Source organism: Myodes glareolus, chromosome 24 (genome assembly GCF_982192425.1).
Source record: "Myodes glareolus chromosome 24, mMyoGla1.1, whole genome shotgun sequence".
NCBI lineage: Eukaryota > Metazoa > Chordata > Mammalia > Rodentia > Cricetidae > Myodes > Myodes glareolus.
The window spans coordinates 36,886,468-36,906,812 of record NC_142049.1 but is presented as its reverse complement, the minus strand read 5'-3'; the positions used below and the strand labels follow the sequence as shown (position 1 = coordinate 36,906,812).

The 20,345-nt window shown below is 33.0% G+C and overlaps 1 long non-coding RNA gene and 1 other non-coding gene across 3 annotated transcripts in view; both read left to right on the top strand.

The window, feature by feature from the left end:
- Positions 1–20,345, top strand: part of LOC125401143 (uncharacterized) — a 32,556-nt gene continuing 12,211 nt past the window's right edge. Inside the window, exons 1-7 of one of the 2 annotated variants that reach the window (XR_015736407.1) lie at positions 1–8,319; positions 8,900–8,993; positions 9,665–9,838; positions 10,183–10,381; positions 11,707–11,849; positions 18,900–19,023; positions 19,905–20,045. This is a non-coding gene — a long non-coding RNA (uncharacterized LOC125401143). Of the gene's footprint in view, positions 8,320–8,899; positions 8,994–9,664; positions 9,839–10,182; positions 11,414–11,706; positions 11,850–18,899; positions 19,024–19,904; positions 20,046–20,345 lie in introns of those variants that run through there. The other variant, XR_007232225.3, reaches the window with a different exon arrangement.
- On the top strand, positions 2,941–3,010 carry LOC125401151 (small nucleolar RNA SNORD64). The gene has a single exon (XR_007232227.1). It is a non-coding gene; the product is annotated as a small nucleolar RNA SNORD64 (small nucleolar RNA).

Sequence of the window (20,345 nt, the reverse complement as noted above, 5' to 3'; positions counted from 1 at the left end):
ACCAATAACTTATTTATTTATTTATTGAATATTTATTCATTTGTTTTGGTCTTGAATGGTTTATTTATTGGCTTTTTTATCTATTGGGAGGAATTGTTCAACTATAGACTTCTGACATTTATGGACACACTCATTAATTTATTTATTGTATATGATCTATTTAATTTGCTTACTTGTCTACTAACTTATTTACTGCATATTCTATTTATTTTTTTTGCTCATTGCTTTTCTTATCTGTCAGATTGATATTTATTTACTTGCTGACTTATTTACTTATGCACTAACTTATTTATTGTAAGTTGATCTATTTAATGATTTATTAATTTACTAACACAGTATCTTATCTATTTATTTATTTATTTATTTACTTATTTATTTATTATTGTGATCTTGAATGGTTATTTATTGCTCAGATTACCTATTGGGGTGATTGTTTAACATTATGGACTTGATGACATATTTATTTATGGACTTACTAACTTATTGTACATATGATTTCTAACTTATTTATTGCATATTCTATTCATTTATTTATTGCTATCTTGATCTGTTCATTGCTTTTCTTATCAATCAGTGGATTGATTGACATTCTTTATAGAGTTGCTATTATATTTATTTACTTACCCACTCATACATTTGGTCTATTTAATGATTTTGCTTACATATCCACTAACTTATTTATTTTTGCATATTCAATTTATTTATTTGCATCTTAATCTGTTCATTACTTATGTGTTAGTAGATTGACTGACTTAGTTTATTGACTTGCTGTCATTTATTTACTGACCCACTAACCTATTCATTTATGTACTTACCTACTAACTATTTATTTATCTATTTAGTTATTTAGTTATTTATTGTAGTCATGGTTTATTTATTGCCATTTTTACCTATCCTGACATTTATTTATGGATTTACCCACTATCTTATTTGTACATTGCATCTATTTATTCATTGTATATACTATTTATTTATTTTATTTCTGTCTTGATCTGTGCATTGCCTTCCTTATTAGTGGTGGATTGATTGACGTTTATCTATTTATTTCTTAATTTGCATACCCACTGACTTGTATATACTATTTATATATTTATTTTTATTGGTGTCTTGATCTGTGCATTGCCTTCCTTATTAGTGGTGGATTGATTGACATTGTTTACTTTTTTGTATATTTGATCTATTTATTTATTTATTTATTTAGGAATTTTTTGTTGTTGTCTATTTATTACCTTTATACATATTTTCAGATTGATTGGCTTTATTATCTTGTGTACATATCTATGTTTTTATCTGTGTACTTGCCCAATAATTTATTTATTGCATATTTTATCTGTTTAATGGCTGATATACTTACCCATTAACATTTATTGCAGTATTTGATTATTTATTTATTTATTATTGCTGTCTTAATCATTGTATTGCCATTTTTACCTCTTGGTTGATTGATGGACAATTAGCTTATTCCTTGTATATTTGATCTTTTTAATTAATTCATTTACTTAGCATCTAATGTATTTATTTATTGTTTTGTATTGCCTTTTAAAAATATCAAATGATTGAGTTTATTTATTGAGTTGATGTTATCCATCTATTTATGTATTTATGCACTCATTTATTTTTTATATAGTTGATCTATTTAATGATTTTATTTACACAGTATTTATTGCACACATTGGTTTTTTATTTATTGCTGTTTTGATCAATCAGTGGATTGATTGGCCTAATTATTTATTTGCTTGCTATTTATTTTAGTTATTTATTTGCTTGGTTGCTTGCTAGTCTCTTGATCTGATTATTCCCTTTCTTCATTATTGGTGGTGGTATTTATACATACTTATTGACTTATTTATTGCACAATTTATATATTGGCCTCTTGATCTGTTCATTGCCTTTTTACATATCAGGGTATTGATTTACATTATTTACCTGCTGGCTTATTTATTTTCATTTTTACCAGCCTGCTCATTTATTTGGTTGTTTAGTTATTTATTGTCTTCATGGTAGATGTAATGATTTATTTGCTTATTTATGCACTACTTTATTTATTGTCTTCATCTACATGATTATTTCATTTACTCATTCACTATTTATCTGGTTAATTATCTATATATATATATACCTATATCATTTATTATTAGGTTCTTATTGTTTTTCTAATATATTTATTGTCTTCATTTATTTATTGAATTAGTGATTTAAGATCTTTATATATTGGATAGTTATGTTTTATGTGGAATGGTTATTTACTATATTTAGTTCTATGAAACCCTGGATCTCACTCTTATTCTGAAACTGTTATGATCAGTTTTTGTCTCTGCATTTACTGTTTATTTACATATTTATTTAATTATATTTTGATGCTGTGGATTGAACGCTAGGGCCTTGTATCCTGTCATTATACAATTACTTGTATACTTGTATACAATTCCATTATACAATTAATTGTATACAGTGTACAATTAATTGTATACTGTCCATAATTTTAATTTTTAATTTTGTGATTTTGTTTTGTTTTGTTGTTCATTCATCTTTGGTCTTGTAAAATAACTCTGTAAAACTCAGTATTCCTGCCTCTGCCTCCCAAGTGTGGGACTACAGTCATGCATTATTGCATTACTCCTATCTAGCAGATTCATTTAATTATTGAGACTGATGCAGATACTCTGATAGACACAGGACCTACTGCATCTAACTAGGGAACTAACCATACTCTTAGCCTAGACACTTAACATTTTTTTCATTGCTGGTAATTTAGCCCAGAATCTTGTTTATGTGAAGGAATTATTGTCACTGAACCATAACTCTAAACTTTGAGTGTCTTTCTAAATCAGGACCCTCACTGTCTTTCCTACCACACCATTACCAAGTGCCCACAACCACATACCTAACATTAAAATTGTTACCTAGTTTTTAGAACATACCTTGTCAAGGACCTTGGCTGGATTTATGATGAGCTGTGTTTACTGAGCATGATGAAATGAGGCTCAAAGTGATGATTACTCTGAAATCTAGCCAAAGTGTCAGTTTAATGACTTAGGTAACAAAGTTAATTTATTCCCAAGGAGACTGGAGCTGTAGATCTTTTCACTCTTACAAACTTGGTTTTTTACCTATTTCATTCCCTGTTGTAAAGTGCCTCCATATTCCCATCCTGCTTTCACTCTGCTTTCCTTCTGTATGTAGAAACCTGAGAAAAATAATGGAAGCTAATGTCTTTCTTCCAGTCATCAAGTTCTTACCCTCTATAATAATTTCTGGAGCATGTTCTTAGTCATTCTCAATTTTCAATTCACTATATTGAGATATTGCTAGTAAGATACTCATTGATATTTTTTAATGAGATATTTAGAGAATGCTGAGGGTGAATCCAGAGAAGGTATTGTATATTTATCCTCACAGTGCATTTCAATAGAGTGTTAATTTGATAAACAAAGGGTTTAAATTAACTCTGATTCCTGATATTGAGTATGGGTAAAACATCAGTTAGTTTTGTTTTGGGGCAGTAAGATAACTTATTCATATTTTCAAACACTTGATTTGGCAGAGTCTGGAAGATTACATCCATACCAGGTGTTTTTGTTCCTCATGAGCTTTCTTTTTGTATAATAGTTACTGCTGTAGTATTTTCTTACTGTGGAAAATTCTCATGCCTTTGTTAGATTTACTTCTGAATCTTTGCATATCTGCTTGAAGGTACAACAAGTAGATATTTTACAACTGTAAAATATAACTGATACAATAAATATATACTAACTTATTGGGATAATTTAGTTAACAGAGATTGATTAGTTAACATTGATTTTTGATTGATAACGTATTATCTTACATGGTTCGGTGTCAAACCAGAAAAATAATGTTATTGTACTTTATTTTTTTGTTTATTTAGTAAAATATTAAGAATAGGGTATGTGTAAAGGTTTTTCAAATGATTGCTGTGATAAAAGAACTTAATACAAGGTAAAATTTCTGTTACTTGGTAAAATCATTTCATAAAGATAATGGAAACAAGTGAATTTTATGATTATGTTGTAGTGGCTAAGGATAGTGTGAAACAAGGGATTATGAGAAGTGCAACAATTATAGATTGGGAAATTACATATGGAGTTATTCAAGTATGATTATTTCATGCCATCTTGATCCTAAGATCACAAATCACATATATATTTTAATAGTTTTAGATGTAAAAATAGACTTTCTAGTTTAAGGTCTCATTTTATTGGATTCTTTTAGCTGTTCTTTCAGTGAACACTCACTTGGTAACATTACTAACCAAGTAAGGATGCTTTATATATAGTAGTCATGTTTATGTTTATGGGTCAGAGAGGCTTAGCCTAATTTTAGTAACAAGATGGACATTGCCCTGTTATAACATCTAGGATTGACAGTACACATCTACACATAATAGAATAATGCACCATGTTATTTTAACTTTATGAAGAATAATGATGATATTTTGCATTTGAAGACAATTAAACTACTAGAATGACTTGGATTTCTGGACTCATTTAGGGCCATAGTAAGGATATAATAAGAGGGTACAATTTAAGTGATGATCTATGTCATGGCTTTACCCAAATAAGAAGTAATTTGTGAATGAATCTGAAGGTTTTTAACTTTATGGTAGGAAAGTTGTCTATGAACATAAAACATGGCTTTATGCTGTGTTTAAAGAGGTGTGGTTATATAGTGTAGAGACTACTACCCAACACACATGATGGTCTATTATGCCATTGTGTATCTAAAAGATCTAGCAAGGTAGATATGTAATGGAAAATTTCTGTTTACTCTTTTCAGATGTGTTTTGTATAAAATATGTGCATATTCTAAATAACCATTATCATTTAAAACCATAAGTCATTTGTATATATAAAATTATTTTTCTTAGACATTTGTATCACTTCTTTATTAACATTTATAGGGGTTTTATTACATGAAATAAATGAAATGTAAAATTTCTGATGTTCTTAATGTAATAGTGTTTGTCCCATGTATTTACATGTATGTGAATACTGTTTTATATACATTAACTCATGAGTAACTGTACTTGATTAAAACAATAGTCACTTAAATGCAAGATCACAACTTTTGGTTTCACCTGCGATTATTATATGGTTTCGTAAGTGGTAAGATAACAGCAATGTTTTTCCGTTTATTCATTGTGAACTGAGAAATGTTAAGGGCCAACATTGTTTTTAATTGGAATTGCTGTATCAGACAGTTATAGTTATCAAACACACATTCATCAGTCATATTTTTACATATTAAATCAGTGAGCTACATAAGATTTGATCACCATCTCACTGTTTACATGTTTGAGACTTCGCATAGTATAGTGCAGACTTTCTAACCCATCCCGTCAAATTCTCAATTTGTTTTATTCATTTTTAAAAAAAAATTCTGATGGCACAGTATTTAACTACTGCTGAAATAATAGTCTAACTGTGTAGAGTGTCTGAAATTCTTACATTTGTAGAAACACCATCAACTGCCATATGCGCATGGTGTTATTAATATCTGAGTCTTAATAGTATCATACTATTTTGTACTTAATTTATATTAGGTTTATTTGTGTATATATAGAAACATTGTGTATATATAGAGATACTTTTATGTATGTTCAGATACATCCGCCTATGTATATAATTTTTATTCCATTTTCTGAATGTGTAATACTCTTAAAATTTATAAATTCTTTTTAGTGTTTAAAAAGTACTATAATGTGTCATGTATTTAGTGAATTTATGTTAAAAATTTCAGGAATAGTTGTTAACACATGTATTAAGAAAAAAATTGTGTTTAAAACAGTTGACCTATAATAGTCAAGATTTTAAAATGTATATGGTTTGTAGGAAAAGAGAAATTATTTTGCTAAATACTCATAGGGTTCATTTAGTGATGTGGTATTCATTTGAGTGATGTTGAATTACCTAAACATTGTTAACAAAGGGATACTTTTAATGTGTATTTACATATAACTTATAGAAATGTAAAATACAATATATTTTTATAAGTATATTGAGTGTATAGTCTACCATGCTGTCTTTTCAGATACTAAGTTATGAGTATAACTCAAGTATAAGAGTTAAGGTGGCACTGTTTTTTGAAAATTATGTATGCTGTATGTATTTTTCTGGCCACAGATATTTGTGCATATTTTTCCAAAAGATACCTCAGAATTACATAGGTATATATATCCATCTGATACCTGGCAAAATGTAACTTTGTAAATAATGAGCTATTTTTATCAAACAGCTTGTATTTTTAGAGGTGTAAATATAATGTAAATATCAGTCTTTTATATTTTATATGATCACGGAGCTCAGTGTTTCATATTTGTCTGAATGCCGAGGAGAAAGTTAAACACTGCATTTTTCTACTCCATCCTCCGTGTAGCCTGGTTGACCTTTCTACTTTTTGTCAAATTTCATGAACATTTTGTACTACCTCTTAGGACACTGCAAAGTTTTGTATGTGTTTCCTGGTTGCATGACAATATTCAAGACAACTTTGTAAATAATAGTGAAATACAGCATTTGAAGTCTTGTCTGTCTAGATGGAGAGAGTGCTACAGGATATAATTTTGTGAGTACATCATTGGAAACCTTCGTTTTATGTTTATTACTTATTGATGGTAGAGTAATAAGATTTAATTTAACTTTGGCTACTTAACTCAAGATAAGTCATCATATCCCATAGGATAAGTAAGGCTTATTGTACATGTAAGGGCATAAATCTTCATTCTGTTCCTCTAGTAATGATAGACTAGTAATAGTAATAGACTAGTTTCTTCTACCTCTTTGAATTAATACATTATTATATTCACATTGCATGACAGCTTTCAAGACAATTTGTAAATAACTGATACATCTTTCCATTTGAAAAATTCATTTTCAGATGCATATTCATAAAAAAGTATAAACCTGTAAATATTACATTGTAATCTAACATTAATAAAGCATTGTAGCAAATGCTTTTTTCAAGGAAAATATAAATACTACTCAGTAAATAAAATAAGATGCTTTTTCAAGGCAAAAAGAAATATTACTCAATAAATAAATAAAATTCTGAGTAAGCTATTTAATTTTTGCCTGGATAAAAATTACATAAAAGTTAGACAGTTTTATTTTCATGAAGAAAGATGTATAGTGAACAAGTAACTCAAATTTTGAATTAGTTTGAGAGTTGATAAAAGCATTGTTTCTTGACTCTAAGGAAGGCACATTTGTTTTTCATATGTAATTATATTTTTTCACATACATTATTAGCAATGTGTAATATTTGATTTTACAAATTATAAAATAACTATTTTATTTCTAGTTCAGATGAGTCTGCAATCTCAGTGCTATTACTGGATACATTTTTTTGGTAATAAAGAGCCTATAACTTTGTAAATTTATAAAATTTTTGCTTTCTGAGATGGTTTCAATACATAAAAGTTTAAAAATTGTTTAATATTTATATATTTTTCATCTGAGATTATTAAAGTTGGATATTTAATGTTTCCTCTGAAGTACTTTAAGAAAAAGTAGGCTGTATGATATATAAAGCAATATTATTTAAGAAGTAGAGTTTGGCTGCATACGGAACACAAACTAGCACCTTCCAAGAAAGACCTTGCCCAGCTACGCACCAATTTGAGACATCCTGGCCTATCAAGACACTGTCAGCAGAAAGCATGGAAGCAGAAGAACTGAATCCCTCCTTATAGGAACAAAAGGATAAGAATATGTACTTTATCATTTGCTTCTCAAATTTATTTTTATTATTTGTTGAATATAACAAAAGGTCTGTAGCTTAAGATCATTTATTATAATATAACATTTGAAATGCTGTTCTTCAATAGAAGTGGGGTTTGTGGTATTGTAATTGAAGAAAAGAACAAATTGCATAGATACATTTTAGTTCTTCGAACTAAGGTATATACTTAAGAATACTACTAATAATAATATGGTAGTAATTGATTTGTTCAATTCATTTACGATAGACAATGTATATCTCCTTTGAGATTGCCCAATGAAAGCACCTCTAATAAGTGAAAAAATTAGGGAAACAGAAAACATGTTCTGGGAATGTTAAATTTTTACTACCTCTAAAGAGTAAGGAGTAAGACAATTTCTATCTGTCCTCATGTGTTTTAAGGCCTTTGCAGAAAATGCTTAACAACAAGAAATAGACTTTTCTTTTCCCAGTAGCTTTGATTGTCGACATCCAGGGAATGCTGAGTTGCCTTCTCCCAAAGTTCTGTTTTTGAATGTTTTTGTGAAGAATTCTAGACACTCGAGGATCTCATGTGACAGCAAAGAGTATTGCATTAGCCACGTGAGTATTAAACTGATTGTATTTGAAGTGATGAACCAATGAGTGAAACTGAGCAAAAAACATTTTAAAGAGTAAACATTGATAATGACATTATTTCTCATGGATATAGGATGGTATAATATAGATAGAGCTTTTGGCATGGCACATTGTCCAGGGTAATAAGCGTACTAAAGTAAAAGCTGAGGCCAATAAACTTAACTTTCCAGCCATTCCAATTATTATATAAGGAAAGACTAGATTATTCCTTCATTTCATGCATTTGATTGACTTCAGGAATCTCAAGTATGCATTTAGGAATGTGTAGAGGCTTTTAAATAGTGGTACATAAATTAAAAATAAGATACTGGAGTCATGTGAAGAACATAAATTACATTTCCAGGGGATTTGAGTTATAGTTGTAGCACAGATATTACCCAACATTGAGGGCCTCTGATGCACCTGAAGTCTCCCACGCACATAACAAATTGGAACTGAATACAAATATTTGCTAATAATACCAGACTCCTCCCCCAAAACACCAGAATAATGTTCCTTATACTTGTTTCTTAACATGTTTTGTATTGCCTACTTTATTTTTTAGGATGTCCGCACGACAGATTTCTTAAATCTACGTTTGATCAACTTTTGGAGTCGAAGAAAAATTGCTTCCCTAAAGTGTTATCTGCAACCTAGAGGTAAAAAAAGGACTTTAATTTTATTAATTTAAGTGCAGCAAAGTAATATTCTTTTCAACCTTATTGTTTCTACACACTTGAATTTTCTTATTTAAAAAAATCATTTTCCCAGTGACTTTGTAATTTGACCACATCACCAGTCTTCCTGATACAGTTCTATTAAATAATTATTTAATAAAATTGTGATTTTATGCATGTATAGATGGGTGTGGATTTACCTATTTCATTAGAGTTGTGAGTTGAGAAGAACTGATAAATGGTTTATCAGTTAAATGTGGATTCTGCTCTTATAAAGGCCCAGAGCTTAGTTCTCTGAACCCATGCTTAGTAATATAGAACCATCATATATGTATATCAAAAACACCCATACTTAAAATCTCAAATATATGATCCAATATTTCTTTGGTCTCATTGTTAAGTGAACATGGCAGCAAGAGCATCATGCTGGTTATCACATTTTATGTATAGTCAGAAACCAGAGTGAGCAGGATACGTAGAGTGAATGGGGATATTGGTTCAATTTCCAATCAGTGTGTGATTATTTGAAAATGTTTGTGATTAACAAAGTAGCAAGTTTAATGAATATTCACAATAAAAACTTTTAAAATCAATACTAATGTGCTTATCCGTGTTATTAAAAATATTTTGAATGTCCTCCCCTCTCCGTCTAGGTCCAGGAAGGTGCGCAACGAGACTAGGCTCCCACAAAGCCAGTACATGCAGTAGGATCTAAACCCAGTGCCATTGTCTTTGGCTTCTCAGTCAGCCCTCATTGTCCGTCATGTTCAGAGAGTCCGAGTCCGGTTTGATCCCATGCTTTTTTAGTCCCAGTCCAGCTGGCCTTGGTGAGCTCCCATTAGATTAGACTTCCCACAGGGCAGGGAATCCTGACTGCTTTTGGGACTGGAGAGGGAGGGGGAAGTGAGTGGGGGGAGGGGGAGAGAAATGGGAGGTAGGGAGGAGGCAGAAATTTTTAATAATAAAAAATAAAAATTAAAAAATAATACTCAATTTAGCTAAATATGATAATATGCGTAGATTTTTTGTTGATTAAAATACTCACTCTCCTCAAAAAAATTGACTAATACTCATGAGCCTAATGAATAAGAAATGCTTTTATATAAACATAAAAATGCTTTACCTTGATAATAATACTAATGGTTCTGAATTTCTTCCTTTGTGCTTTCAGATAGTCACCAAAGGTCTAGAAGGTGTGGCGTGAATGAACCAATAATTGAACTCGCTATTTGGATGGAGACTGGAAAATGTCTTTGAAGACTATTTTATATATATTTAAAGACTTTTACTGTTTCTGTTGGACTAAGTCAAGAAAAGCGTGATGACACTGACTTCAGTGTTTTCTCAGCGCTTCTCATAATGACTGCAGGGTAATTTTGAAGCTGACTTTAAAGTTCATTTCAACTGATTATAAATTTATAAAGAACTTTTACCTTGTTGCGCTTTTTCAAATGGTTTGACTACATAGCATAGCCTGACTTGTACTGAGCTAAACAGTATTATATAAAGCATTTTTAGTTATTTTATTGATTTTTATTGTGCTCTACATTTTTCTCTGTTCCCCTCCCTCTCCCATGGTTCCCATGTTCCATTTTACTTTGGATATTTTGTCTTTTTCTACTTCTCATGTAGATTAGATCCATGTATGTCTTTCTTGGGATTGTGATTTGTAGGCTGGTTTGCATTGCTTAATGTGATGTTTAAATGTCACTTATGAGACATGTAATAATTGTCTTTCTGGGTCTGGGTTACCTCACTCAAAATGATGTTTTCTAGCTCCATCCATTTCCCTTCATATTTCAAGATGTCATTTTTTCTGCTGTTTAGTACTCCATTGTGTAAATGTACCACATTTTTCTTATCCATTCTTCATTTGATGGCCATTTATGAACCTTTTTATTACCTTTAAAATTCATCAAGATTTTTACATACTGTGAGTTATGTTACTTTGGGGAGCATTCTTTTACTCATCAATGCATCTCTCATCTGAGTAGCTGTAAATTCTACGTAGCACTGTTCCTTATGAAAATAGCTATTTCCAAATAATTCTTCTTGATGTACCATGGCAAAGTATATAAAATCTAAATTTGAGTAAGTGTATTTGATAATTTACTAAAATTATGAATATTTTACTTAACAGTGGTACATGTATTTGTCGTAACATAAATAGTACTTATAATATTAAGTACTATTTATTAAATATTAAATATTTTTAAATCATCATGCTGTTTCATTTTAGTTTCAATAATGTCTTTCTTATAACCTCATGTAAGTGAGTCTGTATTATGTATGTCAAATTAAATACTGTGTGTTTTGTATTTTCTTTGTTTTGATGCTAGTTTGTACATAAATTATTTATTAAAATGCAATCATGTTCTCAAATACAATCATGTTTTCTCATGTGTCATTGGAGTCATTTTTTCTTTTGAAAGCATGTTTTTGTTCACATCATTTTCGTCTGTGTCATCCATAATTTCTCATCAGATATTTTCCATTTGTTTTGCCCCATACTAATGTGTTACACAAAAATAATAATTATTCACTTTGATTTATACCATTAGTCTTACAAATCAAGCATATAGAAAACATAATTTGCTGCATGCCTATTTGCTTCTTCTATTAACTTGTTATTACTGGTGATTTATACTGTCTTAACTATTCTGTTGAGTTCTGCCTCCTTTCTCTTCTTTTTCAGAATATTTCCTGTATGTAGTCTAATTAATGTTCCTAATTAGTTGTCAAGCTGGAAAAGATGCAGTTTTAATTTCATTTGCACCACATTTAATAGATTAAGTAGGAGAGACTAGATTAAGTTGAGTCTTCTTATACTACTTCAAGGTATGTCTTCTATCGGTAACTAAATGTTTTCATACCAATGCATTCATATGATGTCTAGCAACATCTACCAATATGTTTTATGGTATATGGAATTTATTTTTACATCCTTTCACAACTTATGCTGTAGTCCATCGAACCTTCAGTCTATTCCCAGGACTGTCAAAGTTTGTTTCCATGGAAGCTCTGTACCTCTCACTTTTTGCAGAGAGATTTCACACTGATTTCCTAGGGTCTCAGTTCTGTGCCATATTTTTGATAGGCTTGTTTTTAAGTAATATTTTATGGTGATTATTTCTCCCATCTGTTAGCTCTCTGTTTAACATCAATTTCTGTTTCCATGTGCACGTGTAATAGCTTTCTTTAAAACACACAAAAAATGGAAGACATGTAAGAACATTTAAGGTGAAACCAAACCTCTGTAAAAACCTAAGGCAATACCTGAAGTTATCTTTGACTGTCTTCCGTGTCTCTGGGGTTTTGGTAGTTGGGGATGGGGTACAGGGGGGTTAAAGCCTAGAGAGCAGGGCCCTCCAGCCAGGACCCAGACACTCAATGTTGACTGTTTTGATCTTGATCTTTGGGAAGTATCCATAACTGCTTGTTTTCATGAGGTCAGTGGCCATGTCCTGTTCAGAATACAGTATTTCACACCTATTCTGTAGCTTATGTAAATGTAAGATCTACATCATATATTTTTTCTTCTACAGTGTTTGCCCAGTGAGCTTGGGGTTGGCAGAACTTAATATACATGTTTCCTTTGCTATTAATTTTTCTGTCAATTTTGGCTATCCAATGCATCATGTTAGATTTTCCTTCCCCAGCAATCATTGGTCATACTGTATTCATGAAAATTCATGAAACCCAAGGTGCACAATTAATACATACTAACAACAACAAATACTGACGTCGCACTATATATAAATATTTAATAATTGGTTTTGAGAAAAGAATGCTGATCATTAGTGGCATGGATACCAGTATCTTTCTGTCTCTGTTAGAGAAGTTGGATTGATACTGTGTGTCCAAAATGTTCTATAGGTATAGTCATCCATTTTTATCTTTTATTCATTCACTGTACTTTTTAAGAAAAAGTACAAAAGAAGTTTGTATTGTATTAGAAGATATTACTTTCAGGTTTGAAAAATAAATGGCCAGCTATGTTTTGTTCTTTTGCTGTTTTCAAATTGCTTATCTTCAAACACTGTTCTCCTTTATGAGCTCCTGAGTATCGAGATTACATGTATTTAATCAGTATTACATTCTTATTTTCAAAAGGTAATTTTTACTTTGAGATGCAGAGCAGTGTGCAGTATGTAGATCAGGTTACTAGGCAGTTATTTTCCCTTAGGCTCTTTTATTTATTGCATCATGAGAGTGTTCATATTTTAGGATAAACTATTTGTTTGAAAGGTCTTATTTACAGTCTTTAATTTTTTCTGATCATTAATCAAAAGCGATTGATTCCTTATTGATTGCTGATCGATCAATTGATCACTAGCAGCGCCAAAGGAACTCGAACCCATGTCCTCTGGCACTATAGCAGAGGGTTAGGCCCTCCTAGCCGCCGAGCTTAAAGTCGGTTTTCTTATTCTAAGTTTATTTTTTTACTGTGTTTTCTGTGTTGACACTTCTTTCATCAATACAATCGAGGCTTTCTTTAAGGTTTTCCCTTATGTATCTCCACCTGAAGCTCATTTTCTTATCTTCACTCCCCACGAATCAAATACTGTCTCAGGATTTATGATTTGCACCCAGGAGGGTTATTTTGGAGGGTAGTATGATGTGTAATGGGTTATACTGTGAGAATTTCTCATTACTCTCTTTCTGGCGTCCTTTCTACTAAAAGATGTCAGTTCTATTTACATGTGTCTGTTTCATTGATCACTAGTCTCCCATCCCTGTACACATTTCCTCCTGTACACATGAGGAAAGCTATATTCTGTATTTGTAATCTATATCTTACTAAGTCTTATTTTGACAAGTATTATGACCTTCAGCTGCATCTATATTTCTAAGAATGTCATTTCATATTACATTACAGCAAGCTACAATTCCAATCTGCATATTGTGACATTTCTATTCATTTATCTGTTCAACATCTAGATTGGTTTTCAATATATTCTGAAGTAGTATGGGCCATTTTTTATTGGGTGATTTCCCAACATAATATTATTATTATTCTGAAATTTCACATCATACACCTCAATGACACCCAATCTCCAGTCCTCCCAGGTCCACCTGAAATCCTGTGACCTCCCCCTAAAAAGGAAAGAAAGTCCAATATTGCTCATAAACTCACTGGAGCATGTTCCAGTGGCCATCCCCCTTACGTAAACACTTCTTTCTCCAGCCAGAAGTCTCTTCAATAGTTTCCTGTCTAGACTCTTTCTCTTGGGGGTAACAAAGGGGAGTCATAAAAGCTTTCTATAGCTCTCACTTTTAAATGTGGGTCTACCGTCATTGTTCCCACTGCACGTGGCAGGATGTATCATGGACTTGTACATGGTTTGTGCAGACAGCACAGACTAGGAACATTATTACGACCCTAAGTGGCAGAACCAACATAGTCTCTGGTAGAAACATGAGCCACAAACATAGGCCATGGCAACAACAGCACAGGCCGTGGATAGCCACATACTCTCAGGCAGCAGAACTGATCCCATTCTTCCACATGGTCTCCAGTGGTACCCCAGACCATGGAAATCAATATGGCTTCAGGTGACAGCATAAACTATAAACATGGGCTGTGGACATCAGTATGGACTCTGATGGCAGCTCAGTTTGTGAACATAAACACGGTTTGGAGTGACTGTATTTACCACATTTACCATGGATATCAACATAGCCTCAGCCATTAGCTCAGTCCAAGGACTTCTATTTGTCCTATGGTGATAAAACCAAATATGAACATCAGCATAGCCTCATGCAGCTATGTGGATCATAGGCAGCATCATGGCCCTGTCAGATGTACATGGCACAGGCCATGTACATCAACATTGCCTTCTGTTGCAACATGGGACAGGGATACCAACATTGCTTCCAGTGGCATCACAGATCACTGATGTTGCCATGGGCGTCAACATGGCCTCAGGCAACAATATTGGCACATATTGGCTGGTATTGTGGTACCAGCACATCCTTGGCAGAGATTCAGGCTGCATACCACTGTGCCAGACCTACTATACAATGATATACTCCCCTCTCCATGAACACTTTCACCCATAATTTTCACCACCACTGAATCTCTAGGGGCTACCTCTTTTCACCATGCATGGTCCATTTCATGCCTCTGTCATTCCTACTTCTCCATCACATATATGTTTGTTCACGTGGCATTGCAAACTCAGTGTGTTACGCAATGAATTTTTTGCCCAAACAGCTTTACATGCAAATACTCATTGCAAAAAAAAAATCATTGCTCTGGTTCAAGGTTTCCGGTTTCTTTTTTTTTATTTATAAAAGTTTATTAATTTATAAAAGTTTCATTTTCCGCCCCTCCTCCCAACACCCTACCACTCCCGGGGTCTGGTTTCTGAAGCACCATAAATACTGGATCATCACCTACAGGGTTCTTGGATATCCTCCTATTTTTTCAGAGACAGGGTAATCTTGCATCTAGGCAGGGCATTCAGGGGCAGTATCATCAAGAATTCCAGGTCCCACACATATACCTGCCCTTTTTGGAAGCTCTCTCAAGGCTCACCAGATTGACCTTTGTACTTGCAGCCTCTAGGCATCCCCTTCTCACTGTAGAGTGAGCTGCATGGGCTCCATGCTGCAGTTTACCCACAGGCCAAAGATTGACCCTTTCAGTAACGCCATGTTCTTTGTTTGCTGCAACCAAGCTCCTATATTGCTACCACACCCTTAGATGCATGTTTGTCATTTTGCTATTCTCTCACATGGCTCTGCTCCACCACCTTTTCTTCCAATTTTGTGAGTCCTCTTTTTAAAGTATCTTTCCACTAGATATACCTTTTCTTTTTTTTTAAATTTTTTTTTTATTTTTTAGATAGGCCCAAGTGGACCTAGAGTTTTTTTTTTATCTCGAAAGGTAATCTTTTTTTCCTTATTTATTTATTTAAAGAATTTCCACTTTCTCCCCTCCTCCCAATACCCTCCTGCTCCCCCCACCCCCTCTCCTCCTCCTTTACCATTCCCAAGAGCAGTCAGGGTTTCCTGCCCTGTGGGAAATCCAAGTTCCTCCTCCCTCCCTCCAGGTCCAGGAAGGTGAGCATTCAAACAGACCAGGATCCCAAAAAGCCAGTACATGCAGAGGAAACAAGACCCAGAGCCATTGTCAATGGCTTCTCAGTCAGCCCCCATGTCAGCCACATTCAGAGAATCCGGTTTGATCACTTGCTTGTTCAGTCCCAGTCCAGCTGGCCTTGGTGAGCTCTCATTAGATCAGTCCCCTTGTATCAGTGGGTGAACGGTCCTGACTTCCTTTTTCATGTTCTCCTTCCTTCTGCTCTTCATTTGGACCTTGGGGGCTCAAAATCGACTTCAAACTAAAATCAACTAGATATACCTTTTCTTAAGGTGTTCTGGAGATACTGTGGGCTCTGCAGACTCCTCTGCTCCCAGTCCTGCCACTTCTCCCCTCTGAGCTTCCTCAGGTCTCTCAGACTCCTTGGCATTGCTCTTTATGTCGATCTGATTGAATGATTTTTGGTTAGTTGGTATCTTAACTTTAGAAGTTCATGGATTTCTAGATATTTGTCTGCTGTTTAATAAACTTCCTCTTCGATGGTTGTTTTTCTGTGTTGTGCCAGAATTTATTTTTATGCAAACCCATTTGACATTTTGAAATTAGTTCCTAAGCTGCTGGATTTAAAAAGTCTTTATGTATTATGTATGCCTCAGTCTTGAAGTATTGTTTATATTTTCCTGTGAATAGTTTACTTATGTCGTGAAGTATTGCTTATATTTTCCAGTGGATAGTTTTATTATAAAATCACTTTCAAAATTTATAGAAAAAGGTATAGGAATGAATGTACAGGTAAGAGATAGCTAAGGAAAAATCAAAGGAATCAGAAATAGTTGATAAACAACTTTAGGCTACATATGTAGATGTTTGCATTTGGGAACACATTTTAAATGAATGTGTTTAATGAAATTAAAGGAGTGGATGTATGAGTGAAGAAATATTTTGTATACATATTTTAATGTAAGTATGTAAACAATTAAATATGTGAGCTGTGTTATAGTATAATGTTAGACTGCTTGAGAATGAAAAATGAAGGTATGGTGTCTAGAAAACTTAAATGAAGTGATTGAGATTAGCTTGAAAGTATATATGGGTCTTGCAATTTCTCATTTGCCTTATGTTCCTTGATCAGCTTTAAGAGAGGCAGAGAGACTCTCTAAAAACTTATTTTTGAGATTTATTTATACAGTTTCGTTTCTTCACAGAGCTTAGGTTTAAAGGAATCAAAATAGTCTTAAGATTTGTTTTTATCATTTTAATTTATTTGGATGTCTGTTCGTCTATCAATGCCACAAGTATGTAGGTGTTTGAGGAGTAAAGATTATATTGGATCCTATTGGAACTTCAGTTGGTGTGAGCTCTCCAACATGGGTATAAAAAACCAAACTTGGGTCCTTCAGAAGAGTAGCAAGTCTTTTCATTTCTGAGCTATCTCTCTAGCGCTCAAATATGTTCTTGTTTGTTTGCTTGTCTCATAGATATGTAGAAGAGAGCTTACCTAGTAGGCATGAGACCCTGCATACAGTCCTTAGTTTCATACACCTGGTAGTATAAACACATAATGTTTCATGTGCTTGTGTCTGCAGTAGCCTACATATATATGTGTATACATCTATTTTTGTGGCTCACAAAGAAATATTGATACATGGGGCCAGTAAAGGTATTGTTGTGTAATAATGAAATATCATATGGAACAAAGGTGCTATGAGACTCATGACATATTCTTTTGAATGATCACTCAGTTTTATCATATTAAGAGAAACTGTTAGTATCTGTCACTTCAAGCTGAGTAGATGGGAGGCTGAGAATTCAGGTGGAATTCTATAGAATGAAAAAATCAGGAGAGGGTAATGTTTATGCTTGTAATTCTAGCACTTATGAGGCTAAATAAGGAGGATGAGTTCAAGTACAACGTGACTGCTTAGTGTATTCTGTGGATACAAGCCAATAAACAAAACTATAGGTTTCAGTTGATGTTTAAATTATAATTGGTGACGTCAGGCTGGAGGTATTGATTTTTAGTTAAGAGCACATGTTGCTCATTCACAGAACCTATGTGCAGTTTCTAGCACTCACATGGTAGCCCATAGTCATCTGTAGCTTCAGTTCCAGGATACCTTATGTACTCTCCAAGCCCTAGGCTTGCACAAGCTTGCAAGCAAAGCACCCAAATGTGTTAAATTGAAATAAATTACAGAAAAAGAATTGAAAGGGAGCTGGAGCGGCAACTTAGCTGATAAGAGCACTTGTTGCTATTGCAGGGTATCTAAGTTCAGTTCTAAGCACCTATCTTGGATATTTTCCAATTGTTTATAACTCCAGTTGTAGGTGATCCAATACCCTTCCCTGGTATTCATGGGCATTGAACTGAAGTACACAAGGATATAGAAAGACAGACACGCATACACAGAATTTGAAAATTTTAAATAAATGTTGGGATCAGTGTATAGACAAATCTGTCATGCATATATATATATATATTCATTATAAAGAATCTTTATATAATTCATATATAATCGTTCTTGATTTAAAACAGAACACTATAAAAAGATGACCCATATAAGAACAAATTAATATTACAAATCATTTGTAAAGTTGAAAAAAATACAAAGAGCTGAATGGTGAAATCACAGTAGTTTTCACGAATCAAAGTGTTTTAATAGTATAAAAAAATTAAAAATTGCAAAATTACTACAAAGTTGACAAACTAATCAAGATTATTTTCAATTTTACCTTAACTGCTTATTAGAGACTATTCTTCTATGTCCCAGGCTGATCTTCAATGAGTTATGTAGCAAAGGATAACCATTTAACTTTTGATTCCCCTGCCCCTACTTTAGGAGGATTCTGGGATTGCAGTCATGTATTACAGCGCCAGGTCATGTGGTTCTGAGGCTCAAACTTAGAGATTCCTGTGGCTTTACAACTATTCTACCAACGGAACTACTACATCCCTAGCTAAAGGTAACCTTTTATATTTTCATCATTTAGAGCCTGGCATCATAGCCAGTTCCCATATTCCCAGTACTCCAGGAGTTGATTTGGAGGTTTACAAGAATGCAAGACCATCTTAAACTATATAACACACATGGCATGGTGACTTCCACCTTCAAACCCAGTGTTTAGGATGCTGAGGCTGAAGAAGCATTGAGAATTCAAAGACAGTCTGAAGTACATATTGAGTTCCAGTTTAGGCTGGGATACAGAGTCAGAATATGTATAAAATAGCAATGCTAAAAAAAACTACATAAAATTGTAACAGTTTGGGTACTCTTTTGGATGTTGTATATGTCAGTCAACAACTTTATGGCTACATTCTTGTCATATTATGTGTTATTTTGCTTGCATATTTTTTACAGCTTTACTGTTTTCAATATAAGAAACAAGAATTTAAGCTGAGGAATTTTGGTTTATGCTTACAAGTTCAAATACAGGGAGCCTTATTCAGTTCCATTTTTATTTTAAAAGGATAGGTTACATCCAGAAAACCTCTCTGAAAAAAATGTCATGCTTTAATATACTTTATAGCCTATTGCTTTCATTTCAATCTAAATCAGAGTGTTTATTTTGGTAGGCTTTCTTCTTCGAAAGACCTCACAAATGGCTCTACATTTGTTGTATTATTTATAAACTTTTGTCTAATATTATATTCAATCTAATGTTTATAATAATTGATTATATGAAGATAGCATATATGCGATTTGAATTTCATTAAACATACAAAAGATCATATTGTGCAGTGATTGTCAGACTTAATAGAAATAAGATTTCCTAAATTTTGATTTAGTTTTTGCATGAGCATCATATGCATTTTGGTTTATTTTATTTGTCTGTTATTTCCATAGAATGTGGTTTGCTTCTAATCCAGGAATAGTGTTGTACAACTGTAGTCCCTAACTCCTCACAACTCCACACAGGGAGGCTGAAGGCCTGAGGCCAGCTTGGCAACTCTGAGACCTCTTCTCCACATCTCAACAACAAAAAAGGTGATATTATAATCTTATATCTGTATACTCAGTAAATTTAAATTTTAAACATCTAAACAATCAATGTTTCAGAATGTACAAGTGGTGGATGAATAGAGGAAAACTGAGAAGCAGATTACGGGAGAACTGAAAGATGTACAAACATGTCTCAAAAAGATAATGGGATGTAATTTTGCTACGTGTTGCATGGGGGGGGGGTTATGTTTTAAGTTTAAATTACTGTGCTTAAGCCAGCAAAATTGAAATTTAAGCCAGGCAGTGGTGGTGCACAGCTTTAATCCCAGCAATCAGGGAGACAGA